The sequence below is a fragment of the Anopheles funestus genome, unplaced genomic scaffold, assembly GCF_943734845.2.
Source record: "Anopheles funestus unplaced genomic scaffold, idAnoFuneDA-416_04 scaffold_15_ctg1, whole genome shotgun sequence".
In the NCBI taxonomy this organism is placed as follows: Eukaryota; Metazoa; Arthropoda; class Insecta; order Diptera; family Culicidae; genus Anopheles; species Anopheles funestus.
This window is the reverse complement of record NW_026045320.1, coordinates 499,599-520,456: the sequence shown is the minus strand read 5'-3', so window position 1 is coordinate 520,456 and position 20,858 is coordinate 499,599. Positions and strand designations below refer to the sequence as shown.

At 45.0% G+C, this 20,858-nt stretch overlaps 2 long non-coding RNA genes across 5 annotated transcripts in view; both read left to right on the top strand.

Moving 5' to 3' along the window:
- LOC125774373 (uncharacterized) overlaps window positions 1–20,563 on the top strand; it is a 36,876-nt gene extending 16,313 nt beyond the window's left edge. Inside the window, exons 2-3 of one of the 2 annotated variants that reach the window (XR_007420858.1) lie at window positions 9,066–9,289; window positions 19,706–20,563. This is a non-coding gene — a long non-coding RNA (uncharacterized LOC125774373). Of the gene's footprint in view, window positions 1–5,257; window positions 5,482–9,065; window positions 9,290–19,705 lie in introns of both variants that reach the window. The other variant, XR_007420859.1, reaches the window with a different exon arrangement.
- LOC125774372 (uncharacterized) lies at window positions 10,310–11,509 on the top strand. Of its 3 annotated transcripts, XR_007420856.1 has the most exons (5): window positions 10,310–10,510; window positions 10,576–10,689; window positions 10,776–10,915; window positions 10,989–11,293; window positions 11,361–11,509. It is a non-coding gene; the product is annotated as an uncharacterized LOC125774372 (long non-coding RNA). The 3 variants fall into 3 exon arrangements; XR_007420855.1 differs by having other exon boundaries at window positions 10,310–10,689; XR_007420857.1 differs by having other exon boundaries at window positions 10,310–10,689; window positions 10,749–10,915.
- Window positions 20,564–20,858: the final 295 nt, after the last annotated feature.

Here is a 20,858-nt window from a genome sequence, read left to right as displayed (position 1 = left end):
GGCTAATGTGTCTTGGCTAAGGTGTCTTGGCTTATGTGTCTCGGCTAATGTGTCTTGGCTAATGTGTCTCGGCTAATGTGTCTTGGCTAATGTGTCTTGGCTAAGGTGTCTTGGCTTATGTGTCTTGGCTAATGTGTCTTGGCTAATGTGTCTCGGCTAATGTGTCTTGGCTAATGTGTCTTGGCTAAGGTGTCTTGGCTAATGTGTCTTGGCTAATGTGTCTTGGCTAATGTGTCTTGGCTAATGTGTCTTGGCTAATGTGTCTCGGCTAAGGTGTCTTGGCTAAGGTGTCTTGGCTAATGTGTCTTGGCTAATGTGTCTTGGCTAATGTGTCTTGGCTAATGTGACTTGGCTAATGTGTCTTGGCTAAGGTGTCTTGGCTAAGGTGTCTTGGCTAAGGTGTCTTTGCTAATGTGTCTTGGCTAATGTGTCTTGGCTAATGTGTCTTGGCTAATGTGTCTTGGCTAAGGTGTCTTGGCTTATGTGTCTCGGCTAATGTGTCTTGGCTAATGTGTCTCGGCTAATGTGTCTTGGCTAATGTGTCTTGGCTAAGGTGTCTTGGCTAATGTGTCTTGGCTAATGTGTCTTGGCTAATGTGTCTTGGCTAATGTGTCTTGGCTAAGGTGTCTTGGCTAAGGTGTGTTGGCTAATGTGTCTTGGCTAAGGTGTCTTGGCTAAGGTGTCTCGGCTAATGTGTCTTGGCTAAGGTGTCTTGGCTAATGTGTCTTGGCTAAGGTGTCTTGGCTTATGTGTCTCGGCTAATGTGTCTTGGTTCATGTGTCTCGGCTAATGTGTCTTGGCTAATGTGTCTTGGCTAAGGTGTCTTGGCTAAGGTGTCTTGGCTAATGTGTCTTGGCTAAGTTGTCTTGGCTAAGGTATCTTATCCAAGGTGTCTTGGCTAATGTGTCTTGGCTAATGTGTTTCGGCTAATGTGTCTTGGCTAATGTGTCTTGGCTAAGGTGTCTTGGCTAAGGTGTCTTGGCTAATGTGTTTCGGCTAATGTGTCTTGGCTAAGGTGTCTTGGCTAAGGTGTCTTGGCTAAGGTGTCTTGGCTAAGGTGTCTTGGCTAAGGTGTCTTGGCTAATGTGTCTTGGCTAATGTGTCTTGGCTAATGTGTCTTGGCTAATGTGTCTTGGCTAAGGTGTCTTGGCTAAGGTGTCTTGGCTAATGTGTCTTGGCTAATGCGTCTCGGCTAATGTGTCTTGGCTAAGGTGTTTTGGCTAAGGTGTCTTGGCTAAGGTGTCTCAACTTTTGTGTCTCGGCTAAGGTGTCTTGGCTAAGGTGTCTTGGCTAAGGTGTCTTGGCTAATGTGTCTTGGCTAAGGTGTCTTGGCTAATGTGTCTTGGCTAATGTGTCTTGGCTAATGTGTCTCAACTTTTGTGTCTCGGCTAATGTGCCTTGGCTAATGTGTCTTGGCTAAGGTGTCTTGGCTAATGAATCTTGGCTTATGTGTCTTGGCTAAGGTGTCTTGTCTAAGGTGTCTTGGCTAAGGTGTCTTGGCTAATGTGTCTTGGCTAAGGTGTCTTGGCTAATGTGTCTTGGCTAATGTGTCTTGGCTAAGGTGTCTTGGCTAAGGTGTCTTGGCTAATGTGTCTTGGCTAAGGTGTCTTGGCTAAGGTGTCTTGGCTAATGTGTCTTGGCTAATGTGTTTCGGCTAATGTGTCTTGGCTAAGGTGTCTTGGCTAAGGTGTCTTGGCTAAGGTGTCTTGGCTAAGGTGTCTTGGCTAATGTGTCTTGGCTAATGTGTCTTGGCTAATGTGTCTTGGCCAATGTGTCTTGGCTAAGGTGTCTTGGCTAAGGTGTCTTGGCTAATGTGTCTCGGCTAATGTGTCTTGGCAAATGTGTCTTGGCTAATGTGTCTTGGCTAAGGTGTCTTGGCTAATGTGTCTTGGCTAATGCGTCTCGGCTAATGTGTCTTGGCTAAGGTGTTTTGGCTAAGGTGTCTTGGCTAAGGTGTCTCAACTTTTGTGTCTTTGCTAAGGTGTCTTGGCTAAGGTGTCTTGGCTAAGGCGTCTTGGCTAATGTGTCTTGGCTAAGGTGTCTTGGCTAAGGTGTCTTGGCTAATGTGTCTTGGCTAATGTGTCTTGGCTAATGTGTCTTGGCTAAGGTGTCTTGGCTAATGTGTCTTGGCTAATGTGTCTTGGCTAAGGTGTCTTGGCTAAGGTGTCTTGGCTAATGTGTCTTGGCTAATGTGTCTTGGCTAAGGTGTCTTGGCTAAATTGTCTTGGCTAAGGTGTCTTGGCTAAGGTGTCTTGGCTAATGTGTCTTGGCTAAGGTGTTTTGGCTAATGTGTCTTGGCTAATGTGTCTTGGCTAATGTGTCTTGGCTAATTTGTCTTGGCTAATGTGTCTTGGCTAATGTGTCTTGGCTAATGTGTCTTTGCTAATGTGTCTTGGCTAATGTGTCTCGGCTAATGTGTCTTGGCTAATGTGTCTTGGCTGAGGTGTCTTGGCTAATGTGTCTTGGCTAATGTGTCTCAACTTTTGTGTCTCGGCTAATGTGTCTTGGCTAATGTGTATTGGCTAATGTGTCTTGGCTAATGTGTCTTGGCTAAGGTGTCTTGGCTAATGTGTCTTGGCTAATGTGTCTTGGCTAAGGTGTCTTGGCTGAGGTGTCTTGGCTAATGTGTCTTGGCTAATGTGTCTTGGCTAAGGTGTCTCTGCTAATGTGTCTTGGCTAATGTGTCTTGGCTAAGGTGTCTTGGCTAAGGTGTCTTGGCTAATGTGTCTTGGCTAATGTGTCTTGGCTAATGTGACTTGGCTAATGTGTCTTGGCTAAGGTGTCTTGGCTAAGGTGTCTTGGCTAAGGTGTCTTGGCTAATGTGTCTTGGCTAATGTGTCTTGGCTAATGTGTCTTGGCTAATGTGTCTTGGCTAATGTGTCTTGGCTAAGGTGTCTTGGCTTCTGTGTCTCGGCTTATGTGTCTTGGCTAATGTGTCTCGGCTAATGTGTCTTGGCTAATGTGTCTTGGCTAAGGTGTCTTGGCTTATGTGTCTTGGCTAATGTGTCTTGGCTAATGTGTCTCGGCTAATGTGTCTTGGCTAATGTGTCTTGGCTAAGGTGTCTTGGCTCATGTGTCTTGGCTAATGTGTCTTGGCTAATGTGTCTTGGCTAAGGTGTCTTGGCTAATGTGTCTTGGCTAAGGTGTCTTGGCTAAGATGTCTTGGCTAAGGTGTCTTGGCTAATGTGTCTTGGCTAATGTGTCTTGGCTAATGTGTCTTGGCTAATGTGTCTTGGCTAATGTGACTTGGCTAATGTGTCTTGGCTAAGGTGTCTTGGCTAAGGTGTCTTGGCTAAGGTGTCTTGGCTAATGTGTCTTGGCTAATGTGTCTTGGCTAATGTGACTTTGCTAATGTGTCTTGGCTAAGGTGTCTTGGCTAAGGTGTCTTGGCTAAGGTGTCTTGGCTAATGTGTCTTGGCTAATGTGTCTTGGCTAATGTGTCTTGGCTAATGTGTCTTGGCTAATGTGTCTTGGCTAATGTGTCTTGGCTAATGTGTCTCGGCTAATGTGTCTTGGCTAATGTGTCTTGGCTAAGGTGTCTTGGCTAATGTGTCTTGGCTAATGTGTCTTGGCTAATGTGTCTTGGCTAATGTGTCTTGGCTAAGGTGTCTTGGCTAAGGTGTCTTGGCTAATGTGTCTTGGCTAAGGTGTCTTGGCTAACGTGTCTCGGCTAATGTGTCTTGGCTAATGTGTCTTGGCTAATGTGTCTTGGCTAAGGTGTCTTGGCTTATGTGTCTCGGCTAATGTGTCTTGGCTCATGTGTCTCGGCTAATGTGTCTTGGCTAATGTGTCTTGGCTAAGGTGTCTTGGCTAAGGTGTCTTGGCTAATGTGTCTTGGCTAAGGTATCTTATCCAAGGAGTCTTGGCTAATGTGTCTTGGCTAATGTGTTTCGGCTAATGTGTCTTGGCTAATGTGTCTTGGCTAAGGTGTCTTGGCTAAGGTGTCTTGGCTAATGTGTCTTGGCTAATGTGTTTCGGCTAATGTGTCTTGGCTCAGGTGTCTTGGCTAAGGTGTCTTGGCTAAGGTGTCTTGGCTAATGTGTTTTGGCTAATGCGTCTTGGCTTATGTGTCTTGGCTAATGTGTCTTGGCTAAGGTGTCTTGGCTAAGGTGTCTTGGCTAATGTGTCTTGGCTAATGCGTCTCGGCTAATGTGTCAGGGCTAAGGTGTTTTGGCTAAGGTGTCTTGGCTAAGGTTTCTCAACTTTTGTGTCTCGGCTAAGGTGTCTTGGCTAAGGTGTCTTGGCTAATGTGTCTTGGCTAAGGTGTCTTGGCTAATGTGTCTTGGCTAAGGTGTCTTGGCTAATGTGTCTTGGCTAATGTGTCTTGGCTAAGGTGTCTTGGCTAAATTGTCTTGGCTAAGGTGTCTTGGCTAAGGTGTCTTGGCTAATGTGTCTTGGCTAAGGTGTCTTGGCTAATGTGTCTTGGCTTATGTGTCTTGGCTAATGTGTCTTGGCTAATGTGTCTTGGCTAATGTGTCTTGGCTAATGTGTCTTGGCTAATGTGTCTTTGCTAATGTGTCTTGGCTAATGTGTCTCGGCTAATGTGTCTTGGCTAATGTGTCTTGGCTAATGTGTCTTGGCTAATGTGTCTTGGCTAATGTGTCTTGGCTAATGTGTCTTGGCTTATGTGTCTTGGCTAATGTGTCTTGGCTAATGTGTCTTTGCTAATGTGTCTTGGCTAATGTGTCTTGGCTAATGTGTCTTGGCTAATGTGTCTTGGCTAATGTGTCTTGGCTAATGTGTCTTTGCTAATGTGTCTTGGCTAATGTGTCTTGGCTAAGGTGTCTTGGCTAAGGTGTCTTTGCTAGTGTGTCTTGGCTAATGTGTCTTGGCTAAGGTGTCTTGGCTAAGGTGTCTTGGCTAATGTGTCTTGGCTAATGTGTCTTGGCTTATGTGTCTTGTCTAATGTGTCTTGGCTAATGTGTCTTGGCTAATGTGTCTTGGCTAAGGTGTCTTGGCTAAGGTGTCTCGGCTAATGTGTCTTGGCTAATGTGTCTTGGCTAATGTGTCTTGGCTAAGGTGTCTTGGCTTATGTGTCTCGGCTAATGTGTCTTGGCTAATGTGTCTCGGCTAATGTGTCTTGGCTAATGTGTCTTGGCTAAGGTGTCTTGGCTAATGTGTCTTGGCTAATGTGTCTTGGCTAAGGTGTCTTGGCTAAGGTGTCTTGGCTAATGTGTCTTGGCTAAGGTGTCTTGGCTAAGGTGTCTTGGCTAAGGTGTCTTGGCTAATGTGTCTTGGCTAATGTGTCTTGGCTAAGGTGTCTCGGCTAAGGTGTCTTGGCTAAGGTGTCTTGGCTAATGTGTCTTGGCTAATGTGTCTTGGCTAATGTGTCTTGGCTAATGTGTCTTGGCTAATGTGTCTTGGCTAATGTGTCTTGGCTAAGGTGTCTTGGCTAAGGTGTCTTGGCTAAGGTGTCTCGGCTTATGTGTCTTGGCTGATGTGTCTTGGCTAATGTGTCTTGGCTAAGGTGTCTTGGCTTATGTGTCTCGGCCAATGTGTCTTGGCTAATGTGTCTCGGCTAATGTGTCTTGGCTAATGTGTCTTGGCTAAGGTGTCTTGGCTAAGGTGTCTTGGCTAAGGTATCTTATCCAAGGTGTCTTGGCTAATGTGTCTTGGCTAATGTGTTTCGGCTAATGTGTTTCGGCTAATGTGTCTTGGCTAAGGTGTCTTGGCTAAGGTGTCTTGGCTAAGGTGTCTTGGCTTATGTGTTTCGGCTAATGTGTCTTGGCTAAGGTGTCTTGACAAAGGTGTCTTGGCTAAGGTGTCTTGGCTAAGGTGTCTTGGCTAAGGTGTCTTGGCTAATGTGTCTTGGCTAATGTGTCTTGGCTAAGGTGTCTTGGCTCATGTGTCTTGGCTAATGTGTCTTGGCTAATGTGTCTTGGCTAATGTGTCTTGGCTAATGTGTCTTGGCTAAGGTGTCTTGGCTAAGATGTCTTGGCTAAGGTGTCTTGGCTAATGTGTCTTGGCTAATGTGTCTTGGCTAATGTGTCTTGGCTAATGTGTCTTGGCTAATGTGACTTGGCTAATGTGTCTTGGCTAAGGTGTCTTGGCTAAGGTGTCTTGGCTAAGGTGTCTTGGCTAATGTGTCTTGGCTAATGTGTCTTGGCTAATGTGACTTTGCTAATGTGTCTTGGCTAAGGTGTCTTGGCTAAGGTGTCTTGGCTAAGGTGTCTTGGCTAATGTGTCTTGGCTAATGTGTCTTGGCTAATGTGTCTTGGCTAATGTGTCTTGGCTAATGTGTCTTGGCTAATGTGTCTTGGCTAAAGTGTCTTGGCTAATGTGTCTCGGCTAATGTGTCTTGGCTAATGTGTCTTGGCTAAGGTGTCTTGGCTAATGTGTCTTGGCTAATGTGTCTTGGCTAAGGTGTCTTGGCTAAGGTGTCTTGGCTAAGGTGTCTTGGCTAAGGTGTCTTGGCTAATGTGTCTTGGCTAAGGTGTCTCGGCTAAGGTGTCTTGGCTAAGGTGTCTTGGCTAATGTGTCTTGGCTAATGTGTCTTGGCTAAGGTGTCTTGGCTTATGTGTCTCGGCTAATGTGTCTTGGCTCATGTGTCTCGGCTAATGTGTCTTGGCTAATGTGTCTTGGCTAAGGTGTCTTGGCTAAGGTGTCTTGGCTAAGGTGTCTTGGCTAAGGTGTCTTGGCTAAGGTATCTTATCCAAGGTGTCTTGGCTAATGTGTCTTGGCTAATGTGTTTCGGCTAATGTGTCTTGGCTAATGTGTCTTGGCTAAGGTGTCTTGGCTAAGGTGTCTTGGCTAATGTGTCTTGGCTAATGTGTTTCGGCTAATGTGTCTTGGCTCAGGTGTCTTGGCTAAGGTGTCTTGGCTAAGGTGTCTTGGCTAATGTGTTTTGGCTAATGCGTCTTGGCTTATGTGTCTTGGCTAATGTGTCTTGGCTAAGGTGTCTTGGCTAAGGTGTCTTGGCTAATGTGTCTTGGCTAATGCGTCTCGGCTAATGTGTCTTGGCTAAGGTGTTTTGGCTAAGGTGTCTTGGCTAAGGTGTCTCAACTTTTGTGTCTCGGCTAAGGTGTCTTGGCTAAGGTGTCTTGGCTAAGGTGTCTTGGCTAATGTGTCTTGGCTAGGGTGTCTTGGCTAATGTGTCTTGGCTAATGTGTCTTGGCTAATGTGTCTCAACTTTTGTGTCTCGGCTAATGTGTCTTGGCTAATGTGTCTTGGCTAAGGTGTCTTGGCTAATGTATCTTGGCTTATGTGTCTTCGCTAAGGTGTCTTGTCTAAGGTGTCTTGGCTAAGGTGTCTTGGCTAATGTGTCTTGGCTAAGGTGTCTTGGCTAATGTGTCTTGGCTAATGTGTCTTGGCTAAGGAGTCTTGGCTAATGTGTCTTGGCTAATGTGTCTTGGCTAAGGTGTCTTGGCTAAGGTGTCTTGGCTAAGGTGTCTTGGCTAATGTGTTTCGGCTAATGTGTCTTGGCTAAGGTGTTTTGGCTGAGGGGTCTTGGCTAAGGTGTCTTGGCTAAGGTGTCTTGGCTAAGGTGTCTTGGCTAATGTGTCTTGGCTAATGTGTCTTGGCTAATGTGTCTTGGCTAATGTGTCTTGGCTAAGGTGTCTTGGCTAAGGTGTCTTGGCTAATGTGTCTTGGCTAAGGTGTCTTGGCTAAGGTGTCTTGGCTAAGGTGTCTTGGCTAAGGTGTCTCAACTTTTGTGTCTTTGCTAAGGTGTCTTGGCTAAGGTGTCTTGGCTAAGGTGTCTTGGCTAATGTGTCTTGGCTAAGGTGTCTTGGCTAAGGTGTCTTGGCTAATGTGTCTTGGCTAATGTGTCTTGGCTAATGTGTCTTGGCTAAGGTGTCTTGGCTAAGGTGTCTTGGCTAAGGTGTCTTGGCTAATGTGTCTTGGCTAAGGTGTCTTGGCTAATGTGTCTTGGCTAATGTGTCTTGGCTAATGTGTCTTGGCTAATGTGTCTCAACTTTTGTGTCTCGGCTAATGTGTCTTGGCTAATGTGTCTTGGCTAATGTGTCTTGGCTAATGTGTCTTGGCTAATGTGTCTTGGCTAATGTGTCCTGGCTAAGGTGTCTTGGCTAAGGTGTCTTGGCTAATGTGTCTTGGCTAATGTGTCTTGGCTAAGGTGTCTTGGCTAAATTGTCTTGGCTAAGGTGTCTTGGCTAAGGTGTCTTGGCTAATGTGTCTTGGCTAAGGTGTCTTGGCTAATGTGTCTTGGCTTATGTGTCTTGGCTAATGTGTCTTGGCTAATGTGTCTTGGCTAATGTGTCTTGGCTAATGTGTCTTGGCTAATGTGTCTTTGCTAATGTGTCTTGGCTAATGTGTCTCGGCTAATGTGTCTTGGCTAATGTGTCTTGGCTTATGTGTCTTGGCTAATGTGTCTTGGCTAATGTGTCTTGGCTAATGTGTCTTGGCTTATGTGTCTTGGCTAATGTGTCTTGGCTAATGTGTCTTTGCTAATGTGTCTTGGCTAATGTGTCTTGGCTAATGTGTCTTGGCTAATGTGTCTTGGCTAATGTGTCTTGGCTAATGTGTCTTGGCTAATGTGTCTTTGCTATTGTGTCTTGGCTAATGTGTCTTGGCTAAGGTGTCTTGGCTAAGGTGTCTTTGCTAGTGTGTCTTGGCTAATGTGTCTTGGCTAAGGTGTCTTGGCTAAGGTGTCTTGGCTAATGTGTCTTGGCTAATGTGTCTTGGCTTATGTGTCTTGGCTAATGTGTCTTGGCTAATGTGTCTTGGCTAAGGTGTCTTGGCTAAGGTGTCTTGGCTAAGGTGTCTTGGCTAAGGTGTCTCGGCTAATGTGTCTTGGCTAATGTGTCTTGGCTAATGTGTCTTGGCTAAGGTGTCTTGGCTTATGTGTCTCGGCTAATGTGTCTTGGCTAATGTGTCTCGGCTAAGGTGTCTCAACTTTTGTGTCTCGGCTAATGTGTCTTGGCTAATGTGTCTTGGCTAATGTGTCTTGGCTAAGGTGTCTTGGCTAATGTGTCTTGGCTAATGTGTCTTGGCTAAGGTGTCTTGGCTAAGGTGTCTTGGCTAATGTGTCTTGGCTAAGGTGTCTTGGCTAAGGTGTTTTGGCTAAGGTGTCTTGGCTAATGTGTCTTGGCTAATGTGTCTTGGCTAAGGTGTCTCGGCTAAGGTGTCTTGGCTAAGGTGTCTTGGCTAATGTGTCTTGGCTAATGTGTCTTGGCTAATGTGTCTTGGCTAATGTGTCTTGGCTAATGTGTCTTGGCTAATGTGTCTTGGCTAAGGTGTCTTGGCTAAGGTGTCTTGGCTAAGGTGTCTCGGCTTATGTGTCTTGGCTGATGTGTCTTGGCTAATGTGTCTTGGCTAAGGTGTCTTGGCTTATGTGTCTCGGCCAATGTGTCTTGGCTAATGTGTCTCGGCTAATGTGTCTTGGCTAATGTGTCTTGGCTAAGGTGTCTTGGCTAAGGTGTCTTGGCTAAGGTATCTTATCCAAGGTGTCTTGGCTAATGTGTCTTGGCTAATGTGTTTCGGCTAATGTGTTTCGGCTAATGTGTCTTGGCTAAGGTGTCATGGCTAAGGTGTCTTGGCTAATGTGTCTTGGCTTATGTGTTTCGGCTAATGTGTCTTGGCTAAGGTGTCTTGGCAAAGGTGTCTTGGCTAAGGTGTCTTGGCTAAGGTGTCTTGGCTAAGGTGTCTTGGCTAATGTGTCTTGGCTAATGTGTCTTGGCTAATGTGTCTTGGCTAATGTGTCTTGGCTAAGGTGTCTTGGCTAAGGTGTCTTGGCTAATGTGTCTTGGCTAATGCGTCTCGGCTAATGTGTCTTGGCTAATGTGTTTTGGCTAAGGTGTCTTGGCTAAGGTGTCTCAACTTTTGTGTCTTGGCTAAGGTGTCTTGGCTAAGGTGTCTTGGCTAAGGTGTCTTGGCTAATGTGTCTTGGCTAAGGTGTCTTGGCTAATGTGTCTTGGCTAATGTGTCTTGGCTAATGTGTCTCAACTTTTGTGTCTCGGCTAAGGTGTCTTGGCTAATGTGTCTTGGCTAAGGTGTCTTGGCTAATGTGTCTTGGCTTATGTGTCTTGGCTAAGGTGTCTTGTCTAAGGTGTCTTGGCTAAGGTGTCTTGGCTAATGTGTCTTGGCTAAGGTGTCTTGGCTAATGTGTCTTGGCTAATGTGTCTTGGCTGAGGTGTCTTGGCTAATGTGTCTCGGCTAATGTGTCTTGGCTAAGGTGTCTTGGCTAAGGTGTCTTGGCTAATGTGTCTTGGCTAATGTGTTTCGGCTAATGTGTCTTGGCTAAGGTGTCTTGGCTAAGGTGTCTTGGCTAATGTGTCTTGGCTAAGGTGTCTTGGCTAAGGTGTCTTGACTAAGGTGTCTTGGCTAATGTGTCTTGGCTAATGTGTCTTGGCTACCCTGGCGACCAGATTGTACGAATAGGCTAGCTGTCAAACTGATCAGCCTATGCTTCTCGTGTGTGGATATGTGCGTCGCCACGAGTGTGTTTGTCGACATGTTGTCATCGTATATCTGCCTTGTGTGGTTTTGTACCTAGCGTGATTTGGCGTACAAAACTAAATAAACATTCTGCAATCGTTGTGAACAATCTGGTTTGGTTAGTGTTTTTTGAAACAAAATATATGAAAATGAAACGTAACTCTTCGCATTTTCATAAATTAGGTGTTACGGGTCAACTGTACAAAATGTCGGCTCGAAGGGAAGCTTTGGAAAAGTCTGCTGAACAAGAATCCGAAAATGCTGACCCTGATTCTACGGTTGATTGTTTACATGTCGGTAAGAAATTACAGGAACGAAAGAAACGAATGATTTCATAGCTCTTCACTGTGTTAAAGAATACAATTTCATGCCGTCCGTTTCAGACAACCATACAGAAGACACAGAAGGCAACCAAACAATCGATGTTGTTCCGATTATTGAAACACTGGATGGTTATACCGACAACACGTTTGAAGCATCGTATCTCGACGAAGATTATGATTGGCTGAGTCAAGCTGATTGAGTGAGTTTTGTTTGCCATAAACGGCTACACGATCAATTATTTTTATTTAATAGCCATTCGTTTTCCTTTACAGGCATGTGAAAGTTTCAGAAAGGATTAATATTAATGTATCCATCGATTGATTGCCATTGTTCAAAGGATCTCCTTCTTCATTTTGGTCAATATTGATCAACTTTCATGAGATTCCGATGCTGTCGCCTATGATTGCAGCAATGTTCCACGGCATCACTAAACATTCTCAGCTACAGGAATTTCTAGGACCGTTTGTTAAAGAGATGAATGATGTTATCGAAAATGGTATCCAAATTAACAACACAGTAGTTAGTGTGACCTTGCGCGCATTTATATGCGATGTCCCGGCAAGAGCTTACTATCAAGGTAAGTTGTTTCGTTGCTTTATTTAACTTACAGCATAATTATTGTTGAATCATATTTCTAATTTTAGGTGTCATGTATTTCAACGCAAAACATGGATGTTTGAAATGTTGCACCGTCGGCGAACACAGATCTAAGAATAGATAGAAGATATTGTGGTAGCAGATCGCCTGCATCTATATCTCGTTTATTAAAAAATTGTTAATATTCTTAAAAAAAGCGTATTTATCAAAAGGTTGTGAAAGAAATTAACTCAAGAATATGCTGTAAACTCTTACAGTTCTAATGTGTTCCCGTCCTTTTCGTAAACTTATCAAGAGGTTGCGTGAACGATTTGATGCCGATTTTTGTTGCTGATTAGCGGATGATATTTGCACTTTTATTTGATTATATGATATTTGTGGCTTTTGGTCCATCAACTAACAAGCGTTTGCTGTTGGATTTATCATTCAGATCGATCGACATGCGTTTCATTTTCCAAACCACCTGCAAGTAGTTAAAACCGAGAAAATTATTGGTCATCAAACAACAGACCAATGCCCGTACGCGAAGGACCATGAATCTTTACCTCAGAAGACCGCGGATCAAATACAACTCAGATAAGACAGGATATAAATAGCACACCAGTGAAACGGTGCTAAGAGCTCTACAAAAGCACATTAAAGGAGCTCTACAATAGATACATGTGAAACAAATGTCTAAAAAGATATATATATATTTTTTCAAAAAATAATTATATATCTTGTCACATTTATTGCAACTATACACCGTGAAAAATAATGACAACCGTCGCAATGCATTTTGACAGCTGGAATTGTACGAATAGGTCTTCTTATCAGTACCCCTAAACGTATACCTTGTAATTGTCCTAATCGTAGTACTTTTAACGATTTTGTGCCGCCAGGGTAATGTGTCTTGGCCAATGTGTCTTGGCTAAGGTGTCTTGGCTAAGGTGTCTTGGCTAATGTGTCTCGGCTAATGTGTCTCGGCTAATGTGTCTTGGCAAATGTGTTTTGGCTAAGGTGTCTTGGCTAAGGTGTCTCAACTTTTGTGTCTATGCTAAGGTGTCTTGGCTAAGGTGTCTTGGCTAATGTGTCTTGGCTAAGGTGTCTTGGCTAAGGTGTCTTGGCTAATGTGTCTCGGCTAATGTGTCTTGGCTAAGGTGTCTTGGCTAAGGTGTCTTGGTTAATGTGTCTTGGCTAATGTGTCTTGGCTAAGGTGTCTTGGCTAATGTGTCTTGGCTAATGTGTCTTGGCTAATGTGTCTCAACTTTTGTGTCTCGGCTAATGTGTCTTGGCTAATGTGTATTGGCTAATGTGTCTTGGCTAATGTGTCTTGGCTACGGTGTCTTGGCTAATGTGTCTTGGCTAATGTGTCTTGGCTAAGGTGTCTTGGCTAAGGTGTCTTGGCTAATGTGTCTTGGCTAATGTGTCTTGGCTAAGGTGTCTTGGCTAAATTGTCTTGGCTAAGGTGTCTTGGCTAAGGTGTCTTGGCTAATGTGTCTTGGCTAAGGTGTCTTGGCTAATGTGTCTTGGCTAATGTGTCTTGGCTAATGTGTCTTGCCTAATGTGTCTTGGCTAATGTGTCTTGGCTAATGTGTCTTGGCTAATGTGTCTTTGCTAATGTGTCTTGGCTCATGTGTCTTGGCTAATGTGTCTTGGCTAATGTGTCTTGGCTTATGTGTCTTGGCTAATGTGTCTTGGCTTATGTGTCTTGGCTAATGTGTCTTGGCTTATGTGTCTTGGATAATGTGTCTTGGCTAATGTGTCTTTGCTAATGTGTCTTGGCTAATGTGTCTTGGCTAATGTGTCTTGGCTAATGTGTCTTGGCTAATGTGTCTTGGCTAATGTGTCTTGGCTATGGTGTCTTGGCTAAGGTGTCTTTGCTAATGTGGCTTGGCTAATGTGTCTTGGCTAAGGTGTCTTGGCTAAGGTGTCTTGGCTAATGTGTCTTGGCTAATGTGTCTTGGCTAATGTGTCTTGGCTTATGTGTCTTGGCTAATGTGTCTTGGCTAATGTGTCTTGGTTAATGTGTCTTGGCTAAGGTGTCTTGGCTAAGGTGTCTTGGCTAAGGTGTCTTGGCTAAGGTGTCTCGGCTAATGTGTCTTGGCTAATGTGTCTTGGCTAATGTGTCTTGGCTAAGGTGTCTTGGCTTATGTGTCTCGGCTAATGTGTCTTGGCTAATGTGTCTCGGCTAATGTGTCTTGGCTAATGTGTCTTGGCTAATGTGTCTTGGCTAATGTGTCTTGGCTAATGTGTCTTGGCTAATGTGTCTTGGCTAAGGTGTCTTGGCTAAGGTGTCTTGGCTAATGTGTCTTGGCTAATGTGTCTTGGCTAAGGTGTCTTGGCTAATGTGTCTTGGCTAATGAGTCTTGGCTAAGGTGTCTCGGCTAATGTGTCTTGGCTAAGGTGTCTCGGCTAATGTGTCTTGGCTAATGTGTCTTGGCTAATGTGTCTTGGCTAAGGTGTCTTGGCTAAGGTGTCTTGGGTAATGTGTCTTGGCTAAGGTGTCTTGGCTAAGGTGTCTTGGCTAATGTGTCTTGGCTAAGGTGTCTTGGCTAATGTGTCTTGGCTAAGGTGTCTTGGCTAAGGTGTCTTGGCTAAGGTGTCTTGGCTAAGGTGTCTTGGCTAAGGTGTCTTGGCTAATGTGTCTTGGCTAATGTGTCTTGCCTAAGGTATCTTGGCTAATGTGTCTTGGCTAAGGTGTCTTGGCTAATGTGTCTTGGCTAAGGTGTCTTGGCTAATGTGTCTTGGCTAATGTGTCTTGGCTAAGGTGTCTTGGCTAAGGTGTCTTGGCTAATGTGTCTTGGCTAAGGTGTCTTGGCTAAGGTGTCTTGGCTAATGTGTCTTGGCTAAGGTGTCTTGGCTAATGTGTCTTGGCTAAGGTGTCTTGGCTAAGGTGTCTTGGCTAAGGTGTCTTGGCTAAGGTGTCTTGGCTAAGGTGTCTTGGCTAAGGTGTCTTGGCTAAGGTGTCTTGGCTAATGTGTCTTGGCTAATGTGTCTTGGCTAAGGTGTCTTGGCTAAGGTGTCTTGGCTAATGTGTCTTGGCTAAGGTGTCTTGGCTAATGTGTCTTGGCTAATGTGTCTTGGCTAAGGTGTCTTGGCTAAGGTGTCTTGGCTAAGGTGTCTTGGCTAATATGTCTTGGCTAATGTGTCTTGGCTAATGTGTCTTGGCTAATGTGTCTTGGCTAATGTGTCTTGGCTAATGTGTCTTGGCTAAGGTGTCTTGGCTAATGTGTCTTGGCTAAGGTGTCTTGGCTAATGTGTCTTGGCTAAGGTGTCTTGGCTAAGGTGTCTTGGCTAAGGTGTCTTGGCTAAGGTGTCTTGGCTAAGGTGTCTTGGCTAATGTGTCTTGGCTAAGGTGTCTTGGCTAAGGTGTCTTGGCTAATGTGTCTTGGCTAAGGTGTCTTGGCTAAGGTGTCTTGGCTAAGGTGTCTTGGCTAAGGTGTCTTGGCTAAGGTGTCTTGGCTAATGTGTCTTGGCTAATGTGTCTTGGCTAATGTGTCTTGGCTAAGGTGTCTTGGCTAATGTGTCTTGGCTAAGGTGTCTTGGCTAATGTGTCTTGGCTAATGTGTCTTGGCTAATGTGTCTTGGCTAAGGTGTCTTGGCTAAGGTGTCTTGGCTAATGTGTCTTGGCTAAGGTGTCTTGGCTAATGTGTCTTGGCTAATGTGACTTGACTTATGTGTCTTGGCTAAGGTGTCTTGGCTAAGGTGTCTTGGCTAAGGTGTCTTGGCTAATGTGTCTTGGCTTATGTGTCTTGGCTAATGTGTCTTGGCTAAGGTGTCTTGGCTAATGTGTCTTGGCTAATGTGTCTTGGCTAATGTGTCTTGGCTAATGTGTCTTGGCTAATGTGTCTTGGCTAAGGTGTCTTGGCTAATGTGTCTTGGCTAATGTGTCTTGGCTAAGGTGTCTTGGCTAAGGTGTCTTGGCTAATGTGTCTTGGCTAATGTGTCTTGGCTAATGTGTCTTGGCTAATGTGACTTGGCTAATGTGTCTTGGCTAAGGTGTCTTGGCTAAGGTGTCTTGGCTAAGGTGTCTTGGCTAATGTGTCTTGGCTAATGTGTCTTGGCTAATGTGTCTTGGCTAATGTGTCTTGGCTAAGGTGTCTTGGCTTATGTGTCTCGGATAATGTGTCTTGGCTAATGTGTCTCGGCTAATGTGTCTTGGCTAATGTGTCTTGGCTAAGGTGTCTTGGCTAATGTGTCTTGGCTAATGTGTCTTGGCTAATGTGTCTTGGCTAATGTGTCTTGGCTAAGGTGTCTTGGCTAAGGTGTCTTGGCTAATGTGTCTTGGCGAAGGTGTCTTGGCTAAGGTGTCTTGGTTAAGGTGTCTCGGCTAATGTGTCTTGGCTAATGTGTCTTGGCTAATGTGTCTTGGCTAAGGTGTCTTGGCTAATGTGTCTCGGCTAATGTGTCTTGGCTCATGTGTCTCGGCTAATGTGTCTTGGCTAATGTGTCTTGGCTAAGGTGTCTTGGCTAAGGTGTCTTGGCTAAGGTGTCTTGGCTAAGGTGTCTTGGCTAAGTTGTCTTGGCTAAGGTATCTTATCCAAGGTGTCTTGGCTAATGTGTCTTGGCTAATGTGTTTCGGCTAATGTGTTTCGGCTAATGTGTCTTGGCTAAGGTGTCTTGGCTAAGGTGTCTTGGCTAATGTGTCTTGGCTAATGTGTTTCGGCTAATGTGTCTTGGCTAAGGTGTCTTGGCTAAGGTGTCTTGGCTAAGGTGTCTTGGCTAATGTGTCTTGGCTAAGGTGTCTTGGCTAATGTGTCTTGGCTAATGTGTCTTGGCTAATGTGTCTTGGCTAATGTGTCTTGGCTAATGTGTCTTGGCTAATGTGTCTTGGCTAAGGTGTCTTGGCTAAGGTGTCTCAACTTTTGTGTCTTTGCTAAGGTGTCTTGGCTAAGGTGTCTTGGCTAATGTGTTTTGGCTAAGGTGTCTTGGCTAAGGTGTCTCAACTTTTGTCTCTTTGCTAAGGTGTCTTGGCTAAGGTGTCTTGGCTAAGGTGTCTTGGCTAATGTGTCTTGGCTTATGTGTCTTGGCTAAGGTGTCTTGGCTGAGGTGTCTTGGCTAATGTGTCTTGGCTAATGTGTCTTGGCTAAGGTGTCTTGGCTAAGGTGTCTTGGCTAAGGTGTCTTGGCTAATGTGTCTTGGCTAAGGTGTCTTGGCTAATGTGTCTTGGCTAAGGTGTCTTGGCTAAGGTGTCTTGGCTAAGGTGTCTTGGCTAATGTGTCTTGGCTAATGTGTCTTGGCTAAGGTGTCTTGGTTAAGGTGTCTTGGCTAAGGTGTCTTGGCTAATGTGTCTTGGCTAATGTGTCTTGGCTAATGTGTCTTGGCTAATGTGTCTTGGCTAAGGTGTCTCGGCTAATGTGTCTTGGCTAATGTGTCTTGGCTAATGTGTCTTGGCTAAGGTGTCTTGGCTGAGGTGTCTTGGCTAATGTGTCTTGGCTAATGTGTCTTGGCTTATGTGTCTTGGCTAAGGTGTCTTGGCTAAGGTGTCTTGGCTTATGTGTCTTGGCTAATGTGTCTTGGCTAATGTGTCTTGGCTAAGGTGTCTTGGCTAATGTGTCTTGGCTAATGTGTCTTGGCTAAGGTGTCTCGGCTAATGTGTCTTGGCTAAGGTGTCTCGGCAAATGTGTCTTGGCTAATGTGTCTTGGCTAAGGTGTCTTGGCTAATGTGTCTTGGCTAAGGTGTCTTTGGCTAAGGTGTCTTGGCTAAGGTGTCTTGGCTAATGTGTCTTTGCTAATGTGTCTTGGCTAAGGTGTCTTGGTTAAGGTGTCTTGGCTAATGTGTCTTGGCTAATGTGTCTTGGCTAATGTGTCTTGGCTAATGTGTCTTGGCTAATGTGTCTTGGCTAAGGTGTCTTGGCTAAGGTGTCTTGGCTAATGTGTCTTGGCTTATGTGTCTTGGCTAAGGTGTCTTGGCTGAGGTGTCTTGGCTAATGTGTCTTGGCTAATGTGTCTTGGCTTATGTGTCTTGGCTAAGGTGTCTTGGCTAAGGTGTCTTGGCTTATGTGTCTTGGCTAATGTGTCTTGGCTAATGTGTCTTGGCTAATGTGTCTTGGCTAATGTGTCTTGGCTAATGTGTCTTGGCTAATGTGTCTTGGCCAAGGTGTCTCGGCTAATGTGTCTTGGCTAAGGTGTCTCGGCTAATGTGTCTTGGCTAAGGTGTCTTGGCTAATGTGTCTTGGCTAAGGTGTCTTGGCTAAGGGGTCTTGGCTAATGTGTCTTGGCTAAGGTGTCTTGGCTAAGGTGTCTTGGCTAATGTGTCTTGGCTTATGTGTCTTGGCTAAGGTGTCTTGGCTAAGGTGTCTTTGCTAAGGTGTCTTGGCTAAGGTGTCTTGGCTAAGGTGTCTTGGCTAAGGTGTCTTGGCTAATGTGTCTTGGCTAATGTGTCTTGGCTAATGTGTCTTGGCTAAGGTGTCTTGGCTAAGGTGTCTTGGCTAATGTGTCTTGGCTAATGTGTCTTGGCTAAGGTGTCTTGGCTAAGGTGTCTTGGCTAATGTGTCTTGGCTAATGTGTCTTGGCTAATGTGTCTTGGCTAATGTGACTTGGCTAATGTGTCTTGGCTAATGTGTCTTGGCTAATGTGTCTTGGCTAAGGTGTCTTGGCTAAGGTGTCTTGGCTAATGTGTCTTGGCTAATGTGTCTTGGCTAATGTGTCTTGGCTAATGTGTCTTGGCTAAGGTGTCTTGGCTAATGTGTCTTGGCTAATGTGTCTTGGCTAATGTGTCTTGGCTAATGTGTCTTGGCTAAGGTGTCTTGGCTAATGTGTCTTTGCTAAGGTGTCTTGGCTAATGTGTCTTGGCTAATGTGTCTTGGCTAATGTGTCTTGGCTAAGGTGTCTCGGCTAATGTATCTTGGCTAATGTGTCTTGGCTAATGTGTCTTGGCTTATGTGTCTTGGCTAAGGTGTCTTGGCTAATGTGTCTTGGCTAATGTGTCTTGGCTAATGTGTCTTGGCTAATGTGTCTTGGCTAAGGTGTCTTGGCTAATGTGTCTTGGCTAATGTGTCTTGGCTAAGGTGTCTCGGCTAATGTGTCTTGGCTAAGGTGTCTCGGCTAATGTGTCTTGGCTAATGTGTCTTGGCTAAGGAGTCTTGGCTAAGGTGTCTTGGCTAATGTGTCTTGGCTAAGGTGTCTTGGCTAAGGTGTCTTGGCTAATGTGTCTTGGCTAATGTGTCTTGGCTAATGTGTCTTGGCTAAGGTGTCTTGGCTAAGGTGTCTTGGCTTATGTGTCTCGGCTAATGTGTCTTGGCTCATGTGTCTCGGCTAATGTGTCTTGGCTAATGTGTCTTGGCTAAGGTGTCTTGGCTAAGGTGTCTTGGCTAAGGTGTCTTGGCTAAGTTGTCTTGGCTAATGTGTCTTGGCTAATGTGTCTTGGCTAATGTGTTTCGGCTAATGTGTTTCGGCTAATGTGTCTTGGCTAAGGTGTCTTGGCTAAGGTGTCTTGGCTAATGTGTCTTGGCTAATGTGTTTCGGCTAATGTGTCTTGGCTAAGGTGTCTTGGCTAAGGTGTCTTGGCAAAGGTGTCTTGGCTAATGTGTCTTGGCTAATGTGTCTTGGCTAATGTGTCTTGGCTAATGTGTCTTGGCTAATGTGTCTTGGCTAAGGTGTCTTGGCTAATGTGTCTTGGCTAATGTGTCTTGGCTAATGTGTCTTGGCTAAGGTGTCTTGGCTAAGGTGTCTTGGCTAATGTGTCTTGGCTAATGTGTCTTGGCTAATGTGTCTTGGCTAATGTGACTTGGCTAATGTGTCTTGGCTAAGGTGTCTTGGCTAAGGTGTCTTGGCTAATGTGTCTTGGCTAATGTGTCTTGGCTAAGGTGTCTCGGCTAATGTATCTTGGCTAATGTGTCTTGGCTAATGTGTCTTGGCTTATGTGTCTTGGCTAAGGTGTCTTGGCTAAGGTGTCTTGGCTAAGGTGTCTTGGCTAATGTGTCTTGGCTAAGGTGTCTTGGCTAATGTGTCTCGGCTAATGTGTCTTGGCTAATGTGTCTTGGCTAATGTGTCTTGGCTAAGATGTCTTGGCTTATGTGTCTCGGCTAATGTGTCTTGGCTCATGTGTCTCGGCTAATGTGTCTTGGCTAATGTGTCTTGGCTAAGGTGTCTTGGCTAAGGTGTCTTGGCTAAGGTGTCTTGGCTAATGTGTCTTGGCTAATGTGTCTTGGCTAATGTGTCTTGGCTAATGTGTCTTGGCTAATGTGTCTTGGCTAATGTGTCTTGGCTAAGGTGTCTTGGCTAATGTGTCTTGGCTAATGTGTCTTGGCTAATGTGTCTTGGCTAAGGTGTCTCGGCTAATGTGTCTTGGCTAATGTGTCTTGGCTAATGTGTCTTGGCTAATGTGTCTTGGCTAATGTGTCTTGGCTAATGTGTCTTGGCTAAGGTGTCTTGGCTAAGGTGTCTTGGCTAATGTGTCTTTGCTAAGATGTCTTGGCTAATGTGTCTTGGCTAATGTGTCTTGGCTAAGGTGTCTTGGCTAATGTGTCTTGGCTAATGTGTCTTGGCTAATGTGTCTTGGCTAATGTGTCTTGGCTAAGATGTCTTGGCTTATGTGTCTCGGCTAATGTGTCTTGGCTCATGTGTCTCGGCTAATGTGTCTTGGCTAATGTGTCTTGGCTAAGGTGTCTTGGCTAAGGTGTCTTGGCTAAGGTGTCTTGGCTAATGTGTCTTGGCTAATGTGTCTTGGCTAATGTGTCTTGGCTAATGTGTCTTGGCTAATGTGTCTTGGCTAATGTGTCTTGGCTAAGGTGTCTTGGCTAATGTGTCTTGGCTAATGTGTCTTGGCTAATGTGTCTTGGCTAAGGTGTCTCGGCTAATGTGTCTTGGCTAATGTGTCTTGGCTAATGTGTCTTGGCTAATGTGTCTTGGCTAATGTGTCTTGGCTAATGTGTCTTGGCTAATGTGTCTTGGCTAAGGTGTCTTGGCTAAGGTGTCTTGGCTAATGTGTCTTGGCTAATGTGTCTTGGCTAATGTGTCTTGGCTAATGTGTCTTGGTTAATGTGTCTTGGCTAATGTGTCTTGGCTAATGTGTCTTGGCTAATGTGTCTTGGCTAAGGTGTCTTGGCTAAGGTGTCTTGGCTAATGTGTCTTGGCTAATGTGTCTTGGCTAAGGTGTCTTGGCTAAGGTGTCTTGGCTAATGTGTTTTGGCTAATGTGTCTTGGCTAATGTGTCTTGGCTAATGTGTCTTGGCTAATGTGTCTTGGCTAATGTGTCTTGGCTAAGGTGTCTTGGCTAATGTCTCTTGGCTAAGGTGTCTTGGCTAAGGTGTCTTGGCTAATGTGTCTTGGCTAATGTGTCTTGGCTAATGTGTCTTGGCCAAGGCGTCTCGGCTAATGTGTCTTGGCTAAGGTGTCTCGGCTAATGTTTTTTGGCTAATGTGTCTTGGCTAATGTGTCTTGGCTAAGGTGTCTTGGCTAAGGTGTCTTGGCTAATGTGTCTTGGCTAAGGTGTCTTGGCTAAGGTGTCTTGGCTAAGGTGTCTTGGCTAAGGTGTCTTGGCTAATGTGTCTTGGCTAATGTGTTTTGGCTAATGTGTCTTGGCTAAGGTGTCTTGGCTAAGGTGTCTTGGCTAATGTGTC